We start from the raw sequence: 22,335 nt of genomic DNA, 5'->3' as shown, positions 1-22,335 counted from the left end.
GGGCAGAGCAGGAACGGGCCCTTGGCTCCTGATCCGGAGGACCTATTTCTGAGTACGGGCTTCCTGTGTGAGTCAGACTGAATGTGGCCCCGGGTTTTATAAAACAAAGTTTGGATACGCGTACCCCACGTGGGGGCAGTTCTTTGATCCAGGGCTCTTTCAATCCTTTCTGCTCGATGCCGAGCGGCCCTAAAGGAAAAGAAGAGCTTCCCAGGTCACTTCCCCTGCAGCCTGGCCGCGCTCTCATCCCGTTGGGTTTTCTTGGCAAAGAAAGTCCAGCTTTCCTCCTCCCCACACACCCACCCCGACGTGCCTGAGGCCTTTGGCTCACGCTTTCTTGGGCCACACGGCTCAACCCGGGTGACAGAGGAGCTGCCTCTCTAAGAATGAGGACGTGAAAGGGCTGCGGGGAGAGGGGCTGGCACCAGCAGCAGGGATGGAACCAGCACCTCCTCAGACAGACCTGAGTTCAAACTCCTTCTCCGCCACTTCCCAAGGTGCGTGACGCGGGCGAGGGGCCTCTGGTCGCTCTGTGTAAAATGCGGGGTAACACCCACGTCGGAGGACGGCAAACGTTACAGAGAAAGCAAGACACGAACCCACACGCGACACGGTGATGTCCCGAGCACACAGGAGGCACCATCGCAAGATAATGACTAGGTGGAGGATCTACGTAACCCGATAAAAATGCACCGGAGTCACTGACTTCTGAGTAATGGACTGGTTTTCTTTAGGGTCGAATGCCAAGAGCATTACTCAGGAAATGTTTCTTTTCTACTGTTTTTCTCATAAAACGATAGCTTCCCCCCCCCCCATCAAGTCACTTGGAGGTTTTGGGGAGGTGGGAACCCCATTGGATGCAGGCTGGGTTTTTGTTTATTTTTTAATTTTTTTTTCTTTTTATGGCTGCACCTGCAGCATATGGAAATTCCCAGGCTAGGGGTCGAACTGAGCTACAGCTGCCAGCCTTCGCCACAGCCACAGCAATGCGGGATCTGAGGCGTGTCTGTGACATACACCACAGCTCACAGCAACAGGCGGATCCTTGACCCACTGAGCAGGGCCTGGGATTGAACCTGTGTCCTCACGGATGCTAGTTGGGCTTGTAACCTGCTGAGTCACGGTGGGAACTCCAGGGTTTTGGTTTAGCTGCAATAAGGTCAGGGGAAATGAGTGGCTCAGGAAGCCGTTTCTAATTCCTCATGTGGCTCAGGAAGTCCAGGCCATGTCACGACAGTCTGTCCCATTTGTCCCAAGGTCCTGCTGCAGGACCATAGATTCCCGCCCCTCTCTCCTGGAGACCCCTGCCTCCATATGTGCCAGCGCTGGGCCCCAGCCACGCTCTGCTCATGCTCCCCACTTAGAGCTGGCCTGGCAGAGGGTCCCAGTCAAGACGGCTAGTCACGACAGAGGGCTGGGCGCAGGGGGTCGTGCCCACCAGGGCCACGCTTAGAATACCAAGAGCTGGAGGCTTGGGTGCAAGTCTCCCTCTCCACACGCCCCACACATCTGTGTGACACCCGATCTGTGCCAGGCCCAGAGCCAGGCATCGGGAATGGAGTGTCAATCAAGCCATGTCCCTTAGTGTCCAGGAAGGGCTGTAGACTGAAAATTGCACTGATGACCTTGCCAGAATTGCCCACGACTCAGGAAACAGAGGGTGCACGGAGCTGAGGCCCCAACCCAAAGTGGGGAAAGTCGCCACGGCTTCCCCGAGGACGTGAGACTGGAAGCCAGGTAGGAGTCACCCAGGCCTCGGAGGCTGGGATGAGGATGAGGAAGGAAGAAGGCAGCACGTAGGGTGAGCCAACTGGCAGGGGAGCAAAGACAGGGTCTGTCGGCCAGGAGACAAAGGCTGGGGAAGCAGCGCAGCTCGGTGGATCCGAGGACGTGGCTTTGTAAGTGCACAGGAGGGGGAAGAAATTCCAGCTCTTCCCTGTTCCCTCTGTGTGACTCTGAGCCAATGATCTAAGCCTCCCAACGTCGCGTGTCATTTCTGTGGAGCGGATGATAGCCTCCTCCTCCTGCGATGGCCGCAGTACCAAAATAAAACAATATGTAAAAATGCATCCAGCATCTTCCCTGATACCAAGTCAGCCCTCAGCAAATGCTAGTGGTTATTAATATCCTGCCTCATATGGCAGGAAAGAGACTGTGGAGGGAAGATGGCTCAGCTGAGTCAGGATACAGGGAGCGCAAGGAGGGAAATGAGGACCGCAGACCCTGGCGATGCTGTAACGGCATCAGACCTTCCTGCGACCGCCCCTTGATGGCTGTCAGCCCAGGATGCAGACAGCACTCCACTCAAAAGTCCATGGATGAGACTCAGGCTCGGGTGAATGGAGCAGCTTCTCAGGGCAGGGGTTCTGGTCACATTCCGGGTGGGAAAGTCCTTCGTGGTACACTCGGTCCCTTACGTCACGGGACTTTTCGCACCTCTTGTCCCGTGCACTTATCCCAGCAGTCCCCTCGGTCTCTCTTCTAAACATCCTCCAGGCTAAACGGTCCACCGTTGAGAACGAGCGCTTAACCATGAGTATTTTGAATCTGAAAGCATCTCTCAGCCTCTCAACCAAGGAAGATTGGAAGCTCTTAGCCTTGAAAAGGTTGGGGTCTAGAGAAGGATCTAGAACTTCAGAGGAACAGGCTCGACTGAGGATAAGAGCTTCGGGATTTGCATCCACGTCACAAGTTAAATTGACAAGTACACAAGTGTTCACAGAAAACTCCAAATTAAATATTCATGCTGCTTCTACCTTTCTAGCCTCTACTCACCTATAAGGAAGAGACACCCTCAGGAAGGCTACTAAGTTCTCGTGTCCCATGGAGAGCAGACCAGTGCAATGTGTCTGGTGAGCCCCCGCAGAGAATGAAGCAGGAGCTGGCACAAAGTATGTGACTGGAATAATTATAGCTGTCTTTCCGAACTGTCAGCAAATTAGTTCCTTAGGCTACGGCATTCGCCCCAGTGTTCTGTGATAACCTACGTGGGAAAAGAATCTGAAACAGAATGGATGTGGGCATGTGCGGAACTGAATCACTCTGTTGTGCAGCAGACGTTATCACAACCTCGTAAATCAACTATACTTCAATAAAACGTGAAAAAACAAACAAACGAAAAATTAAAAAGAGTTATCCAGGCAGTGGCTTCAGAGAAAACAAAACCTAGCCTTCATTCCTCCCATCATCTGACAAAAATGAGTCAAGGCTCATCACACTCTGTTAGGCTTTGAAGTGCTGCGACTGGATGCGTTAAACTTCACGGCCCCTCGGGGCCACCCTGCTCCCCCTGCAAGGACGAGATAAAATACCGGCGCGAGTGTCACTAGGGAGATGATCCCTGAGGGTCCAGGCCAGGGGACGGATGGGTAGCTACCAAGCTCCATTCCTCAATCACTTTCCACTGTCCATTCTGGCTCTAAAGGACCCTCTGCTCTGTGAGTCGGAGGTCCCGAGACCACAACCGAGGAGCAGCTTGAAGGCCGGGAGATCATCTGTCCCCTTGAGGATACAAATTCACGCTGCCCCAGGGCCCGCTGCACCGTCTGCCTCGCACACTCGGCAGGCAGACCGGCCGTGAAAGGCAGCCCATATGCTGCCTCCGCATCAATAGAGAATGGCTCTGGCTGGGCCGCCTGTCTGCCCCTTTTCAGCTCTGCTCCTCATCCTTCAGCGGAACAAATGAGGACGACACCCAGAGGGGAGACACTCAGTCCTTCTGTTCCCCAACTCCCAGCCACGTGAGCTCTGCTGTTAAACAAGGTTGCTGTGTTCTACCTTCAGGGCAGAGACACAACGCGCATTTTCAAAAGGATTTTTGAGGTATTTGGGGTAGATAAACAAGACTGCTAGAGGTCTACTGAAAACCCGCAGTGCTGAACAGAAAGAAGGGCTTAGGCCTGGTTACCCAGCCACAAAACCTACTGCTGGTCCTGCCGGGAAATGCATCCCGGCAGGAAGGCTGAGGGGTGTCTGGGAAAATGTGGGACAGTTAACGGGGTGTGCACCACGGCTGTGACCTCGAGCCAAACCGCCACGGTTTGTTTTTTTTCTTTGCTTCTTTGGAAAAGTAGGAAAAAAAAAAAAACAGTAATAATTTTCCCACCACTAATTTCTTCTGTGAAATACAAAATAAAATCTAAAGCCAATCTATCACATTTTTAAAAGGCAAAGGGAGATAAAATAGTGCAATGGCATAAAGCACATCTAGCAAAGGAGAGCGCTAGCAGCATGTCCTATGAGATCTCCCAAACTTGGACTGTCTTCACATTTAAAAGATGAGGCAGCATAATGCTGGACACAGAAATTCTTGACAAGGGTGCCAATGGAGAAAGAACGGTCTTTTAAACAAATGGTCCCTGTCCATCGGCAAAAAAGTAAAGTTGAACTTCTTCCTCACACCGTAGATAAAGATTAACTCTAAATATAAACTCTGAATGTGCTGTAATTAAGACCTATATGTAAAAACTAAAATATGACACACATGAAACAAAACAGAAACAGACTGAGGGACACAGAGAACAGACCTGGGGCTGTCAAGTGGTGGTGGGGGGTAGGAAGTGGGATGGACGGGGGAGTTTGGGGTTGGGAGATGCAAATATTACATTTAAAATGGATAAGCGATGAGGTCCTACGGCACAGCACAGGGAACTATATCCCATCTCCTGAGATAGACCATGATAGAAGACAGCATGAGAAAAAGAATGTATACATATACATTGTATATATATGTATGACTGGGTGACTATGCTGTTCAGCAGAAATTGACACAACACTGCAAATCGACTGTACTCTAAGGAAAAAAAACTTTTAGAAGAAAGCATAGGAGTTAATCTTCATGACTTCGGGTAAAGCAACGTCTTCTCAGACACAATATCCCAAGGAACAAAGGTAAAACCAGATAAACTGGACTTCATCAAAGTTGAAGAACTTTGCGCTTCAAAAGGTACCACCAAGAAAGTGAAGAACTGAACCACAGAATGGGAGAAAATATTTGCAAATTAAACATCTGATAAAGGATTTGCATTCAGAACACATAAAGAACTAGCGCAATTCAACAGTAAAAAGACAAATAATCCAATTTAAAACGAGGTGTAGAATTTCAACAGACAATTCTCCAAAGATTTACCAACGGCTGTTGCTGACATCAGGTTCTCAAGATGATTATTTTTTAAAAATTCTTTTCTTCTATAGTTTATCACAGGATATTGGAAATAGTTCCCTTTGCTATACAGTAGGGCCTTGTCGTTTATCTCACCTATATATACTAGTTTGCATCTGCTCGTCCCAAACTCCCACTAGATCCCTCCCCTACTTCCTCTCCCCCTTGGCAACCACCGGTCTGTTCTCTATGTCTGTGGGTCTATTTCTGTTTCATAGATAAGTTCATTTTGTCGTATATTTTAGATCCCACATTCAATGTTATCATACAGCATTGGTCTTTCTCTGACTTACTTCACTCAGTAGGATACTCTCTAGGTCCATTCATGTTGCTGCAAATGGCATTATTTCATTCCCTTTTATGGCTGAGTAGTATTTCATTGTATAAATGCACCACACCTTAATCCATTCATCTGCCAAGGACATTTAGGTTGTTTCCATGTCTTGCCTATTGAAATAGTGCTTCAATGAACATGTAGGTGCATTTGTCTTTTTGAATTACAGTTTTGTCCAGATATATGCCCAGGAGTGGGATTACTGGATCATATGGCAATTCCATTTTCAGTTTTTTGAGAAACCTCCATACTGTTCTCCAGAGCAGCTGCACCAACTTACCTTCCCACCAACAGTGCAGGAGGGTTTGCTTTTCTCCACACCCTCTCCAGCATTTGCTATTTGCAGATTTTTAAATGACGGCCATTCTGGCCAGTGTGAAGTGGTACCTCATCGTGGCTTTGACGTATATTTCCCTAATTATTAGTGATGCCGAGCTTCAAGATGACTCTTTAGTGTGTCTCTGGGGTCTTCCCTGTCCTTCCATTCCCACAACCATGATGCTGGCCTGATGCTTGAATAGATAACTCATGCCAGAGTTTCCCTTTGAATTTCTGATTGGACTCATTGCCGTGAACGCCACCATCTTCCCAATCCATTTGTCCACTGCCGGCTTCCTCTTTCTAACAGACAACCTTATTTCTTTATTCTGTTTCTCCATCACTTAAGAACCTGCAATGCCTACGGAACCAAATCCAAATTCCTCAGCTTGGAATGTGTGGTCTCCATACTAAATCTGGACACACACTACACTCGTTGGGAGGCTTTCAGAATCCTGTTGCTCAGGCCACATTTCATTTCACACCAATTAGGTAAAACTTCTTGGGCATGGGACCCAGGCATCAATATTTTTAAAATCTCTCTTTGGATGATTCCAACAAGCAGTCAGGACGGAGAAGGACTGAAATAAACCGCTGACTCCACAGCTTAAGCCTTCCTCCTCGCTGCTGGGCTAATCTATGATTTGCCCTTCATATCTTCCCCCTCTGCTCCCGCAGTGCTACTCCTTTGCTCTGGGAGAATGCCTTCTGCTCTCTGAAAATTCAGGTCCTCACCTGCCAGACCTCAGCCCACGTCCATGCACTCCAGGAAGACTTTCTTGGATATGCTGACCTCTGAACAAAGCCTGCATCTGAACATGCACCTACAGACCAGATAACAGAGTAGAAACATGATAATACAATTCTCTTCTTGTTCTCCAACTCGCCTACAAGTAGGGTTTATGGTCACTCCAACTGTGTAAAATATCAGTGCCAAGATCTTTCCCTGTACAGCCGGTTATTCCACGCATGCCCCCTTGTCTGCTTTCTCAGAATTCTGCATCCCTTGAGATGGAATTTATTACATTTATTTCCTCCCTCCAAAGTCTTATCCACCCACCCTGGTCCTTTGCCCTGACTTCAGCGCCACTGCTCCTCATTCCTTCCACAGATCGGGCACTGTCACTCTTCCAGGCTCTTGCCTTTGCCCCAAATTCCTTACCCTCTAATCAGGCAAAATTCTCCTCCACTCATTTTCCAGGCTCTCTTCCCTCCCCACTTGTCTAGGAGTCCTCCCGGGTCAGACGGAACCAAGGGCGCCTCACTTCCGGTGCGTTACCCCCCCCCCCCCGCCCCGATCCTGCTGCATTTTGTTTACACCAGTCATTAGTCCTTATCGTGGTCTTACGGTTTGTAGGCGGCTGTGGGTTTGAAATAAGAAACCATGGCAAATGCGCCTTAACAAAAGAGTGGTTCATTCCAACATAAAGCCAAACTTCTTCTTTTTTCTTTTTTTTCTGCTTTCTAGGGCCGCACACACAGCATATGGAGGTTCCCAGGCTAGGGGTCCAATCGGAGCTACAGCTGCCGGCCTACACTACAGCCACAGCCACAGCCACAGCCACAGCCACATCAGATCCAAGCCATGTCTGCAACCCACACCATAGCTCACAGCAACGCCAGATCCTTAACCCACTGAGCAAGGCCAGGGATTGAACCTGTGTCCTCATGGATGCTAGTCAGATTCATTAACTGTGGAGCCACGATGGGAACTCCAAAAGCCAAACTTTTGATGCTGTATTTTCCGTGTGAGCCTGACAACTTGAAAGATGATCTTCACGGCTCGTGACATCACTGGATGGGGGGTAGAGGTGGCCTTTGGAAGGCACTGGCCCAGGACACCTGTTATTTTGTGCACATGTATGTTCCGTGTGGAGGTGTGCTGCCTTCCTCACCGTGAAAGCTACAAGGAAAGGAAGTGCCGAGGAGGCAAGATGTGCAAAACAGGTCCCTCTCTTTGAGGTCCAGCACTGATCAGAGATAAAAGGCCTTCGTACAAATAGAGGGGAGCAAGCTTGAAGGTGTGAGGCTTTAAGCAGGCCCCTGTAGTAACAGGTTTTTTTTTTTTTTTTCAGTTCAGATTCAAATAATCTTTCAATAGTCCATTTTAAAAAGTCACCAAGAAAAACTATGACAAATATGAATTCCAGACCCAGGAGGGATCTTATTAATAAGGGATTCCAGTTCCCGCCTCAAGAAATAGACTCTTTTTATAGAGGACTAAGAAGTTAATTGCACATCTCAAAATCCAGTTGTGGCATGGCGGCTGCTCTAAGAGTCTATGAGCTGAGTTTTTTAATCCTGCAATTGCCATTTTCCCATCTCCATACAGATACATTATAACAAGATGATAGGTAAGAGGATCAGGAATTCAAGAGTAAATAAAATGGTGCCCAACCAATCCCGCTTTTTTAACTAAAAACTCATTTTCCAGCTTCTTAGTCTAAAGTCCCCTTCAAAGCCTGGACTCCAAGTTCCTCTCTCAAATTCTCATTTTGATGTGTGACACTCACTGCTGAGCTAACGTGCAGAATTTAGAAGAGATTTCAGATCTCATTCCCATCTCAGCAGATGAGTCCTTTCCCAACTTCAGCCAAAGTTCCTTCAAACCCAGGTTTTGTCTAAACAATAATCCACACTGCATGGTGTTATGACTTGTCTATAATATTTCTTCAGCTCTAATCAAGTGATTGCCAGGCTGTCAAGTCTTCAGTGATAAAGACGCACGTGTGTGCACTGAGGCAGGCGTCCACTGAAGTGGGCTGGGAAGATGAGAAAAGACGTAGGAATTGGGTTCCTGGCAGAGGTGGGCTTGGATGTGTTTTGGAAAATGAGTGTATTCTGGGTATCCGGGGAGGAAGAAGGGATTTTGCAGAAGAAGGATGGAACAAACAAAGACTCGGGGGGAGGTGGAAAGAAATCCGCCAGTGGCAATGCGACAGGTACAACCAGGTATGACAGGTCGTCTCCTGTTATGGGCTGAATCCATCCCCCTGGCAATGCATATGTTGAAGCTCCGCGCCCCCCCCCCCCAGTTCCTCTGGTTGGGACTGCACTTGAAGACAGGGCCGTCAAGAGCCGATCGAGCTAAATGAGGCTGTTGGGGGTCGGGGGCTCTAATTCGACTGGACTGTGTACTTGTACAAAGAGATCTGGACACACAGAGAGGCAGCAGGGATGCACACAGAGAAGAAAGACCACGTAAGCAAGGACACGGCCAGCCACCCAGCGAGGAAAGAGGCCTCCAAAGAAACCAGTCCTGCCTGCACATTGATGGTGAACTTTCAGCCTCCAGAAAGGTGAAAAAATAAGTTTGCGTGGTGTAAGCCAGCCAGTCTGTGGTACTGTGTGGCGGCAGCCCTGGCAAACCACCAGCCAGCTGCTCCTCCTCCTGTCTGCATCGGGCAGAGTCCCCCCCCCTGCCGAGTCTCCCACCTGCCCCTGCCACCAAGCCGTGGACGATGCGCCCACCCTGGTTCGGAGGGGACAGTCTCCTGGGGGCCTCTGGGGAGGTCTTCTCTTGTGAACAAGGAGAGACACGGGGGTGGGGGGGCGACGTCCTTAAAGGACACAATCCCTGGATCTGCGGTGGCCAACGGGTGGCACGAGCTGAGCGCTGGTAACAGAGCCCCCCCAGCACCCATGAGCACCGACTCTGAGGCTGCCTTCCCTAGATTTCTTGTCAGGGGAGACAGTGCCTCCCACTGCCCAAGCCCCTTGCAACTGCATTTACGACTTGCTCGGGGCAGGAGGAGGGTGACTCGCTAACGGAAGAGAACTCGGTCGTGAAATCGAGGAGGCCCGGGTTTGGGAAAAAAGGGCTTTGAACGCTTTGCAGAAAGTCACGTGGAAATGTAGGGAGAAGAAGGAATCAGAAGTAAATTCTGAGTCTCCAGCCAGAGAGAGCCTGCGAGAAGGGGGCGCACTCTACGGAGCAGGGGTTCCTTCTCGTCCAGGGGAGCAAGTGCCGGGTTCCCAAGTCCTCCTCTCTGAGCCTGTGGCCCGGGGAGGGGTCGGCCGGCCGGGAGGAGAGATTTTCTAAAACTGCGAGGAGTGGAGCGGGGCGGCAGTCCTGTCCGTGGGCCACGCGGATGCGAACGCTGAGGTTAAAGAAGGTAACGTACCCGTTGTTCCCATCAGACCTCGAAGCCCAGAAACCAGTGCTTGACGTCTGTCCCTACAGACGCTTGCGATCTGCGGCCACGTTTACAGCAACTCCAGTAAAATTCTTCTGACCTGTGAAAACCGTGTGAGCCATGTCCATATAAGCTCTGCAGTGAGTCTGGGGGCCTGAGGTCTGGACCCAAATCGACCACTAACCGAGGGACTTTCAGACAAGTCAGGACTTCTCTGGATCTCAATGGCTTCAGCAACAGAACAAAGGGGTTTGATGAGAGGAGTGGTTTTGCTTGTTTGGCTGGTCACTTTTTTTTTTTTTTTTTTTGTCTTTTTGCTATTTCTTGGGCCGCTCCCGCGGCATATGGAGGTTCCCAGGCTAGGGGTCGAATCGGAGCTGTAGCCTCTGGCCTACGCCAGAGCCACCGCAACGCGGGATCCGAGCCGCGTCTGCAACCTACACCACAGCTCACGGCAACACCGGATCCTTAACCCACTGAGCAAGGGCAGGGACCGAACCCGCAACCTCATGGTTCCTAGTCGGATTTGTTAACCACTGCGCCATGACAGGAACTCCTGGCTGGTCGTTTTTAAGCACTGGACACCTTCCTTCTTCATCATCCTCAAACCCCCAACATCTACGCCACTCACCGTTCTCCGCTTCGGCACACTTAGACTCTGCCGGGCTCTGTGCTGAGCACCCCAGGGACGCGCCCTCATTTACATCCTCACTCCTAGCACTCTAAGGTCACTCTAGCGTCATTCCTGTTCTACCAACGAGGAAACTGAGGCACAGAGAAGTCAAGAAACGTGCCCAAGACCACACAGCTAGTACAAAGCAGGGAGTCCCCTCTCTAGTCCTGGCTCTCAACCTCCAGGCTGAATGGAACTCCTGTTCATTGTGTGTGTGTGTGTGTGTGTGTGTGTGTGTGTTGGGGAAATGGGGCATGGTTAACACAATAGAGTTCAGAAAACTTGGCTTTCTCCTTAGCCCTGTGGCACCCTCCAGAGATCTGGAGAATCACAGAATAAAAATCCACCAATCTGTGTGACCTTCAAAGCAATGAAGTGTTCACACGGCAGCAGAGGCAAGTTATCTGAACGGGTTTTGTGGGGCAAGGGGAAATGTGATCCAATTAGAAAAGAAAGCGACGTATCATCCCATTAGTTTGCTTTGTTTCTAGCTATAGTTTTGAACTTATTTTAAATTTCAGTTCCATCAATAATCACGACGATCACACGCTCACACATAAAGGGGCAAAGGCTGTAAAATTTTTGAGAACCACCGATCGGACAGCTCTTCAGCTCCACGAACTTTCATTTCCCTGATTCTTCATAGGCTTAGTCCTGCCCATTCTCACCACACCTTGTTCAACTTCCTAGTCCCATGTCAGGTAGGGCAGGCCCACTAAGTTAGGTGGGCACCTACCTATGTGACCGGCCACCCCCGGCTCTCTGGCCAGGATCATAACCATTAGGAGAGCCGCCGTCTACTGCATCCTTGTTATGTTCCAGCCACCACAGTAGAGACTGGTACACACCTACGCCGACTTAATCTCCACACGATCCCAAGCATCTCCTATGTGCTAAACAGGAGCACTTCCAGAGGCCTTTCCGAAGCTCCCGGCCTGAGAGAAGAGGCCCTTCTGCGAGCTCTCCTTACACCTGACACACAACGCACAGAGCTAACCCCACATCTGCCTTCCTGAATGGAGTACGAGCTCCTGGAGGGCAGAGCTTTGTCTGAGACATCCTGTGCCTCCAAGACCAGGCATGGGGATTGCGTAGAGCAGGCGCTCCGTAAATGTTTGCTCAGTGTGGGCAGACGCTTTCTCTGAGCTGCTCCAGATGCTTTGGGGGCTGGTCACCTCCATCCCGGAGACTGCAAAATCTGGGTAACTTAACAGCTTTTCAGAAGGATTTTGGGAAAGATATTTCTCTTTCTGACACGATAAAGCTGTCTGACAAGAAAACTCTGTGCGGATATGAGGCTCAGAGCTACTGCAGCCCTTCTGCGATGATGAGGCAAAGACCAAGAGAATCAGAGGAACTCGGAACCAGATCCTCCTGATGTCTTAGAGCCACTGACCACTTCCTAGGGTCGCTTCTCTCCGAGGCTGCCTGCTATGTAAGAAAAATAAACTCTGTTTGTCAAAAGCACTGAGAGTTTCTGTTATTTCAAGCTTAAAGTGGTCCTTTTTGTATGCAGACATTTTGAAATCAATAAACACTGGTCCCTAACCTTAAAAAAAGACCACTTGTGCCTGAAACTTTCTCCACTGCCACTCTCTCCCACCATCTTACATCAAAAGCAGCCTTCTCTCAGCCCAAAAGGACTTGAAGAGTCTGCCCACCTTCTGTCAGGCAAAACTGAAGTTCTGTTTGATCTAGTGTCAGCCAGAAAAAAAAAAAAGACTCCTTCAAAAAGGCTTGCTAGAGTAAATACAAGACACTCAATTAAATATAGGACTTGTTGAAAAACAATTTTTCAGTGTATGTCCATTCAATATTTGGGACATATTTAATATTCAAAAATACTTGTGGCTTATTAGAAATTCAAATTTAACTGGGTGTCCTGTATTTTTACTTGCTGAATCTCATAGCACTTCACAGATGGTAGTAAGCAGCTTCTAAGAGAAGCAGGAGAGATGCTCAAACCAGGACATCTGATTTAGCAGGCAGAACCACGCCCAGGATGAAATAACGACAAGAACAACAACATATATTACATGATCCTTCACAGTTTTCAGAGAACTTTCATGGACACGACTCATTCAGTAACTAGTTGCTGTTTACATTTTATAAAAACACTCGATGCTAATGGGGTATTTGCCCAAAGTGGCACAGTTAGTAAGTTAAGAAGGGGCGAAATCAGAACTCCTATCTCCAGATTTCTGGTTCCGGCTGTGTCTTTATAATTGACATCCTCAACCTTTGACATGCATCACAATCACATGGGGTTCGTAGATGCAAACTATTGCATGTGGAGTGGGCAAGCAATGCGACCCTGCTGTGTCACAGCACAGGGAACTATACCCAGTCACTTGTCGTATGCACCACAATGGAGGATGATGTGAGAAAAAGAAGCCATACATGTGTACGACTGGGTCACTCTGTTGTACAGCAGAAATGGACAGAACACTGTAAATCAACTGTAATAAAACATAAAAAATAAACAATCATCTCAAGCATGTGTTAAAACACAGACGGTTGGATCCTTACCCAGTTGCGATAGGGCCCAACAATTTGCATTTCCAACAAGTTTCCAGGTGATGCTGGTGCTGCTGGTCCTGGGACCACACTTTTTGGAAACCACTGCTTTATGCTATACCAAGGCAATTATTTTCCTGCAGGACAGAATCGATACACATGTGGCCTGTCTCCAAGAAGAGAAAAGCCTAGATGGTGTAGCAAAGCCGAATGCTTACACAGGAATGCGAAGGCCCTCTTTTCCTTGTTGACCTGAGGCACGCACGTCAAAAGCAGGTGCAGGGAAGCACAGGAAAATGACCGTGAGGCCTTGCATCGCCCTCCTCTGAACACGTCTTCAGGGGAGAAGATGCTGCCCAAACCAGCTGGAGGTCTTACTCGAGCGTGGGAGGTGGGAGTGAGACTCGAGTGTATGTGTCTCTGTGCATTTCTGGGGGACAGGCTGCAAGAAGCGGGAGGGTCACTGCACCCCTGCTCAGGGGCCTGGAAGTGAGAAGCCCTGGTGTCACGTGTGGGTCAGGGCATGAAAGCTGACCCTTTGTCTGATAAGCCGGCAGAGGCCCTTCCTCTCTCCGCAGCCGTTACATCCCCTCTGCTTCCTCCTCTCCTGTCTCCTTCATCCCCCCAGGCAGACACCCACCAGACAGGAAGATGGACCAGAAACGGAGCGGCCACCGGCGCGGCAGCTGAGTGGGGCTGCCGGACCACAGGCCAGTGGCGGGGGTGCTGAAAAGAAAGCGAGCTATTTACCCCCCGGAGTCTCAGCTGACCCAGGACCCCACACCGCCTTCCAGGTCAGCAACTACCTCTCGTCTGTCCACATAGTTTCTTCAGCTGTGAGACAATGAAGAGTAATCAAGGTTGCTTCTTGATTTTCAAAAAATCAATGTTACCTGAAGGCTACAAAGAATAACAGAACAACAGACACTCAGAGTCCTCTGATCCAGACTTAGTAACTGCTACATTTGGTTGTATCTCTTCCAGGTTTTAATTTTTTTTTTTTTTTGGTCTTTTTAGGGCCGCACCCGCAGCATATGGAGGTTCCCAGGCTAGGGGTGGAATCAACACTGAAGCCGCTGGCCTACGCCACAGCCACAGCAGTGCCGGATCCGAGACACATCTGCAACCTATACCATGGTTCAAGGCAACACTGGATCCTTAACCTACTGAGCAAGACCAGGGATCAAACCTGCGTCCTCATGGATACGAGTCAGATTCATTTCTGCTGAGCCACAATACAAACTCCAATATTTTGTTTTTATGGAATTAAATGACAGATACAGTCAAAGGTCTGTAGACACCTACCGATTTCCATTATCCTCCCCAGGTAACAAATTATCATGAGTTTTGATTCCTTTTATTTCATTAAATATGTACATGCATTATTAAACAACACATAATATTATTTTTGCTTTTTTGTTTATATATGTGATTCATCTTGAGTGCATTTTCTCCTTGTTTTCATTCAGTATAAAGTTCTTGTGCTCTAACCAGTTGATTTAAAAGACTACTTTTAACGGCTCGTTTTATTTGCCCATTCACTGCTCTAGAGTGGACACGTGGACGGTTTCCAGCTTTGTCTGCTCTCATGAGCAACGCTGAGCTTCTGTTGAATATACACACAGAAGCGGAATTATTGAGACTCCAATATTACATCTTAAATTTTACTAGAGGCTATCACTATAGCTTGAAAATGGATTTATCACATTATATTACCAAGACCATTGCAGGAGGATAACACTTCAGCCACATCGTGACAACTCTTGAAATTGTCAGATGACGTTGTTTTCGCTAATGTAAGACTCCAGGAAAAGGAGTCTGCCTCAGGGTTGTTTTAATTCACATTTTTCCTTGTAACGGACTGAGGCTCATTCTGATCCAGTTTTCTTCTCTAGGAATTGTCTGTTCACATCCTTTGCCCATGTTTCTATGCAGTTCTTTGTCTTTCATCTATTGATCTGTAGGAATTATTTTTAATATATTCTGAACAAGAGCAATTTATGTGTTATATATAAATACTGTAAATATCTTCTCCCTGTCCTTGGCTTGTGTTTTAAGATTGTTTGCGTGTAAATTATTAGATAAAGAAGCCAAAAGAAGCTATCACAGATTGTGGACCTGGCAATGCCACATCCTTCATGGGGAAGAGGGATAAAGAAACTGAGACTCAAAAGCAAAGTTTTCCTGAATAGACATTGCTCCAAGGAAGATGTACAGATGGCCAACAAGCACATGAAAAAATGCTCAACATCCCTGATTATTAGAGAAATGCAAATCGAAACTACCACGAGATACCACCTCACGCCAGTCAGAATGGCCATCACTAATAAGTCCACAAATAACAAATGCTGGAGGGGGTGTGGAGAAAAGGGAACCCTCCTGCACTGCTGGTGGGAATGTAAGCTGGTACAACCATTATGGAAAACAGTATGGAGGTACCTTAGAAATCTATACATAGAACTACCGTATGACCCAGCAATCCCACTCTTGGGCATATATCTGGACAATACTTTCCTTAAAAAAGACCCATGCACCTTCATGTTCATTGCAGCACTATTCACAATAGCCAAGATATGGAAATAACCCAAATGTCCATCGACAGATGATTAGATTAGGAAGATGTGGTAGATATACACAATGGAATACTACTCAGCCAGAAAAAAGAATGAAATAATGCCATTTGCAGCAACATGGATGGAACTAGAGACTCTCATACTGAGTGAAGTAAGTCAGAAACAGAAAGACAAATACCGCTTGATATCACTTGTATCTGGAATCTAACATGTGGCACAAATGAACCTTTCCACAGAAAAGAAAATCATGGACTTGGAGAATAGACTTGTGGTTGCCAAGGGGGAGGGGGAGGGAGTGGGATGGATGGGGTGCTTGGGGTTAATAGATGCCTTTGGACTGGATGGGCAATGAGATCCTGCTGTGTAGCACTGGGAACTATGTCTGGTCACTTATGATGGCGCATGATAATGTGAGGAAAAAGAAAGTATATATGTATGTGTAACTGGGTCACCATGCGGTACAGTAGGAAATTGACAGAACACTGTAAACCAGCTATAATGGAAAAATAAAAATCATTACATACATAAGAAAAGCAAAGCTTTAACTGGAGGAATCAACATTCAAGTCATGACTAAGAGCCACAAATTCAGTGCTCGCTCTACCACAAACCAAATGCTTGCTCTCTTGCAGAAATATCACAAAGCCTTATCACAGTTAAAACATGCAATGAGAGAACTTATAGTGTCAGAAGTATTTGGGGACACTTGTTAAAGTCTAGAGATTTTCGTAGGACTGGGGTGAGTCCCCCAAATCTGCGCTACAAACAAGCTCCTGGAGACCAAGATGCAGCAGGTCAGTAGCTGGACTTTGAGGACATTCGTGACAGAGCTGAGAAACCAAAGCACTTACTGCAGCTGGGGGGCAGGCATGGGCCTTCTGGGGTTCCAGCCACCTTGGGAAGATCTGACATGCTTCTTCCCCGTTAGCCCACAGGCTCTGCAAGGACAAGGACTTTGCTCTTCTGTTTCCTCTCGTCTCTAGCATCGTGCCTGACTCAATAAAGAACTGTGACTCAGCGGAAACACCCCGACTAGTATCCATCACGGGTTCGATCCCTGGCCTCACCAAGTGGGTTCAGGATTCGGCATTGCTGTGAGCTGTGGTGTAGCTCGCAGACTCGGCTCCGATCTGGTGTTTCTGTTTCTGTGGTGAAGGCCAACAGCTGCAGCTCTGATTCAACCCCTAGCCTGGAAACTTCCATGTGTCGCTGTGCGGGCCTGAAAAGAAAAAAAAGAAAAGAAAAGAAAAGCTCGGCTCCATGTATCGTACTCAGTAGGTAAGTGCCCGCATGGCTAAGAAGAGTTTTAGGAAAGCCTGCATTTAGCCTCAAATTCTAAATTTTCCTCTCTTGCTGAAAGGGGCAGTCACAATAACTCATTCCCCAGGCCGAGTGTTCTTAACCTCAGTTAATTCACAATATTGACCTTCCGCCCTGAGAGTTGTCATCTGAAAGTATATATTCTGAAAATAAACTTTCCTAACTACGTCTGTGTCTATAAAAGGACAGTCAATTCAGTGGAGAAGGAAATGTATCTAAACTCTTTACTGTGTGAAAATCAAACACCCAGGCTTTTTTGGAAGCAGATGCTCAACAAGTATTTGTTAGGATTTCTTCAATACCTTCTCTTTCCACCTTGTCCCAGTGCCGCCAGGCACAGCAAGTGCCTAAGGTTCCTTTGCCTCATGCCATCTTTGTGAAGCAGGCATGAGTCACCGCGCCTAAGCTTTTAGTCCTGGCAACTGCCTGCCTCCAATTTAGACCGTCTCTGTCTTTGATCGCACCTGTCAGCCGTCTCCTTCCTCTGTGCCTTAGTTACACTCTGCGGAGAGGATCAGCAGATCTGCGCTCCAGAGCAGGCCAGCCAGTGACACCTGCCAGCGAGACAAAAATGTGCCCTGTTACATCTGGATGTGACGCAATGCCCAGAGATGTTTGGCAGGGAAGGGAAAAAGGTAAGCATTTCTGCGAGCTTGGTCATCGCCACGTATCTCTGATTCTTCCGAGGGACAGGTATCTCTGACTGGCCTCAAGAGATACAATGAAGTATATTTGAGCGAGAGGTATGACAGAGCCCCTGGAGAATGTGGTTCACGGAGATTCTCTTAGATGTTTCTTTTCTTTGCTTTTTTTCTTTTTTTTTTTTCTTTTTTTTTTTTTTTTTGCTTTTTAGGGCCACACCCATGGCATTTGGAGGTTCCCAGGCTAGGGGTCGAATCGGAGCCTACACCACAGCCACAGCAATGGGGGATCTGAGCCTCGTCTTCGACCTACACCACAGCTCACAGCCATGCTGGATCCTTAACCCACTGAGCGAGACCAGGGATTGAACCCACATCCTCATGGATACGAGTCGGATTCGTTTCCACTGAACCACGACGCGAACTCCTCTTAGATATTTCTATTTTTAGAAGTAACATCAAAACTTAAAACGCACACACACACACACACAGATGTTAAAGCTCCTTTTACATTTAATCCAGAAACCCATGGAGATGCTACTGGTTTGAAGACGGAGACCACAGAGGTGTCTTTTCTAGAGCTGAAAAAGAGGATACTCTCATCCCGAAGAGTGTGGGGAGAACCAGCGCAGAGAGCTGCAGGTGGCAGAGGACAGAAGACAGAGGTGGGAGGCGTATCTTCTCTGGAGGAGGGTCTGGGACTCCATCTCTCTGCCTCACCCAGGCCAACAGCCAAGCTCAAGGCTCTTCAGACCTTCAGAGCAACTGCCTTCTCTTCACTTCTTCCCTGGAAGAACCAGACGGAAAGATCCCTACAGACTGCTTCTCTGGGCCTTCGCGCCCCCGGCTGTGTGGCAGGGGCACTCGCAAACACCTGCATCAGGACCCTGGGAATGTGTCCGTTGGTTCTGTCAACTGACAGTAGAGTTTTCATAGCCTGGATGAATCGAATCCAAGAGGGTTTTGCCTATAAATTTATATATAGCCTCTGAAGATATTTTAAGCTGCATAATTCTGATGAATTAGCACTTGACTCAGAAAAGCCTTTTTTTCCTATGGGTCTAATAGTGTGTGATAATTATTTTCTGATCTTTTTACAGCTCTTGGCTTTGGAAACGGGAAGTGGGAAAATAAACCAGAAAATCAAAACATTCTAATTTAAGGCAAAATCTGAGTCGTGCTAGTTCTGGCTCAATGTATTTTCTGATCCTGACATCACAAATAATATCAGTCCCACAATGGCTGGGAAGAAAATAAAGACTAGAATTAAACCGAAATGTCTGTGGGAGAAGAAAAAAAATATTTCCCAACTGTTTGCTTAAACTTTTATAAATCAGTGTTTGAGAAGCAGCAGCAAGATGGAAGAGTAGCAGTTGGTCTTAGGAAAGTCCAAGCTGGGGGGAGGAGGAAGTGGGATGGATGGGAAATCTGGGGTTGGTAGATACAAACTGTTACATTTAGAATGGATGAGCAGGATAAGCAGTGAGATTCTGCTGTTCAGCACTGGAAACTATATCTAGTCACTTATGATGCAGCATATGCTATGTGAGAAAAAGGAATGTTTATGAGTACATGTGCCTGGGTCACCTTGCTGTACAGTAGAAAATTGACAGAACACTGTAAACCAGCTATAATGGAAAAAAATAAAAATAAAAACCATTAAATAAAAAAATAAATAAAATAAAATACAGTGGATAAGCAATGAGGTCCTGCTGTACAGCACAGGGAACTCTATCTAGTCTCTTGGGATAGAACATGATGGAAGATAATATGAGAAAAAGAATGTGTGTATATATATATATATACACAAGAATGTGTGTGTATTTATACATATATATATGTGTGTTTGTATAGCTGGGTCACTATGCTATACAATGGAAATTGACAAAACACTCTCAACTATAGTCTTATAAAAAAAGAGAACGTTTGATTCACATCCCTTACATCTCAAGAGATCCAAACTTTTCCAGCCTCTCTCGCTGTCCAGTCTTCCCACCTATTGGCTTCTCCTCTCCTTCCACAAATGTGTGTGTGTGTGTGTGCGCGTGTGTACTCTGCTCTTTCATGTTTTAATCCTCTAGAAGCCAAGACGTGGAGGAAACCCTTCTCGGACCAGTAGCTTTCTCATCTCCCTGGCGGCATTTCGCACCCCTTCAGGATACATGTGATCGTGATATGATCACCTGCCATTTCTTCAGAGCCGCCTATGTTCCTGATACTGGCACTTTACCTTTACCTAATTTAATCATGAAAACAGGCCTGTGGTGCAACCAGACATCTCCACCACACAGCTAAACAACTTGGGGCTCGGAGTATAGAAGTCACACAGCTGGAGCATTGTGTTTCAAGATCCAAACTCAAGTCTTACTGATTCCAATTCACATTTTTTTTCCCCTCTACTGTTTACCTTCAGGAAGAGGCAAAGGCATGAGAATGTAATCAATCAAAGCCCATTTTCTCTACAATTTTTTTCAACCAGTCACCCCTAATAGCAGAGGAGAGTCCAGGTCGAGGATAGCGGGTGTGAGCGCATGTTGGGAGGGGAAGATGCTAGCATGCTTTTGAAGATGTTAGTCTGAAGCATTTGGCTGCATACACGTAATTTCTTTGAAAGCTTTTATTTATCTAAAACTTGATGCCAATTTTGCACGCTAGTCCAGAGCAGACTCCCGCTGCGTTAGTGTTAAGGCGAAGTGTGAAAACCACTGGCTCTTGGCTAAGTCAATGCTCTGGGAAGATGTACCGCCCTTACCTTGCAGGTGTCTGGATGTACCGTATTTACCCTGTGCCCTGCCATTGCTCTTGGGATTACTGTGACCCAGGGTAAAAAGCAGAAAAAAGAAATCCATTTCTATTACTGAAACTACAACTGAGGAGCCCACTTCTTTCAGGGAGTGCACCACCAGCATGCTATTTGCATCTAAAGAGCAGCAGGTTACTACTAAGGATCAAAAGGTGAATTTTGAACACTTCAGAGTACAAGGATGTTGATACATAAGAACAATGCAGTGTAGTCTGTGATAACCGGGAATTATTCTGCAGCCTAAACCAACCAGTTTTTTGTTTTTTTTTTTTGTTTGTTTGTTTGTTTGTTTGTTTGTTTTAATCTAGGACAGAGAATCAATGAAGTGCTAAATTCCCAGCAGGACAGGCAATCATGAGATACCAAGGCAACAAGATAGAGTGAGAAGAGCTTGGGACGGGGGCTCAAGACCTGGGTTCTAGATTCAGCTCTGCTTTCAACGAATTTTGACAAGTTCTGATAGGTACTTAAGCTCTGTGCTTACACCTACACGATGGAATGTCTGGCAGTGGGCTAGGTGACTTCTGATATACCCTCTTTGAACACTTGGTGAATCTACGTACCGTCTAATGAATAGTGAACAGAATACAGACATTGGTGTCAGACAGATCAGATCTGAATCCCACTGGAAGGCACTGAATAGCTGTGGAAGGCTCTACTTTTCTATGTGTGAAATGAGACATAACTCTTTGGGTCATTGAGAAAGTTTAATGAGAAAATATTTGTAAAACTCTACCGTGGTGCCAAGAGAGACAGTTGGCACTCGGTCATGTTAGCTAATATTTTATGAAATTTGTTACATAGATAACAAAGAAATGGAAGAGAAGGACTCAGAATGCTCCGCCAAGTTATCAGTTTCATTATACATTTAAATGTTACATCCTCCTTTGTAATAGACCTTGTCATATCCTCTGGGCACCATGTAATTTTTCTCCAGAGCATTTACCACAAATTATAGTGATGTATTTATTATTGTGATTCTAGGATTATATATTTAATGTCCTCCTTCTCACACTGGTCTAAGCCCCATGAGGGCAGGGACCACATCATTTAACTCACATCTTTATTCCCAGAATCTGCACAGTGCCTGAGACAGAGTAAGTGCCCAATAATTATCTTCCGAATAGACGAATGAGTAAGGGAATGGGTGAAGAAGCCCATGGAATCTTTGTCTCTACCTCACCTAATCTACAGACATGAAGAAAATTCTTGTTCAGTCCCATCTGGACTCTCGAATCTGAGGGTTCTCTATAGGTCATTTCAGGCACAATGTACAATGTTCAGTTGTAGGCTACTGGTCCACACAGCTACCGATTTTTAGAACTTACACTAACTCCCAACCACCATGGCTCAGATTCTGCCACACACACCCACCTACCTGGGTGCCCAACAATAAACCTTTATCAACTCACAGCAGTAACAAAGAAGGCTCTGTTTCCATTGTGTTTAAAGAAAAATGACAGGGCGTTTCTTGCATTTTGTTTTTTAATGTTCTAAGCTGATGGTCATTAGTCTGCAAAATACATCAATATCATCTGGGAACTTTCTAAATATGCAGGTTCCCGGATATTCTGATTCATGATCTCTAAGGTGTGGCCTAGAGATCTGCATTTGAAAAAAGCTCTCCAAGTCAGGTGCAGGAAGACGGGTCCACATTTCAAGAAACAGTGCTTTAAAGACAGCATTGAAAATAACTGCGTACCTTTTCTTTCCTCTTTTTTTTTGGGGGGGGGGGCACATGCTTGCAGCCTGCAGAGGTTCCTGGGCCAGGATCAAATCCACAGCACAGCAGCCACGGGAGCCACAGCAGTGACAATGCTGCATCCTGAACCCGCAAAGCCTCCTGGGAACTCCTCTGAT

General features: G+C 47.0%; 1 protein-coding gene across 5 annotated transcripts in view; it reads right to left on the bottom strand.

Annotated features, from left to right (window-relative positions):
• RASGEF1B (RasGEF domain family member 1B) overlaps window positions 1-22,335 on the bottom strand; it is a 699,030-nt gene that overhangs the window by 181,545 nt on the left and 495,150 nt on the right. The gene's annotated exons all lie outside the window — the stretch shown is intronic.

This window comes from Sus scrofa, chromosome 8 (genome assembly GCF_000003025.6).
Source record: "Sus scrofa isolate TJ Tabasco breed Duroc chromosome 8, Sscrofa11.1, whole genome shotgun sequence".
NCBI classification, from domain to species: domain Eukaryota; kingdom Metazoa; phylum Chordata; class Mammalia; order Artiodactyla; family Suidae; genus Sus; species Sus scrofa.
Note: the sequence above shows the minus strand (reverse complement) of the source record. Positions and strands in the feature narration are given on the sequence as shown.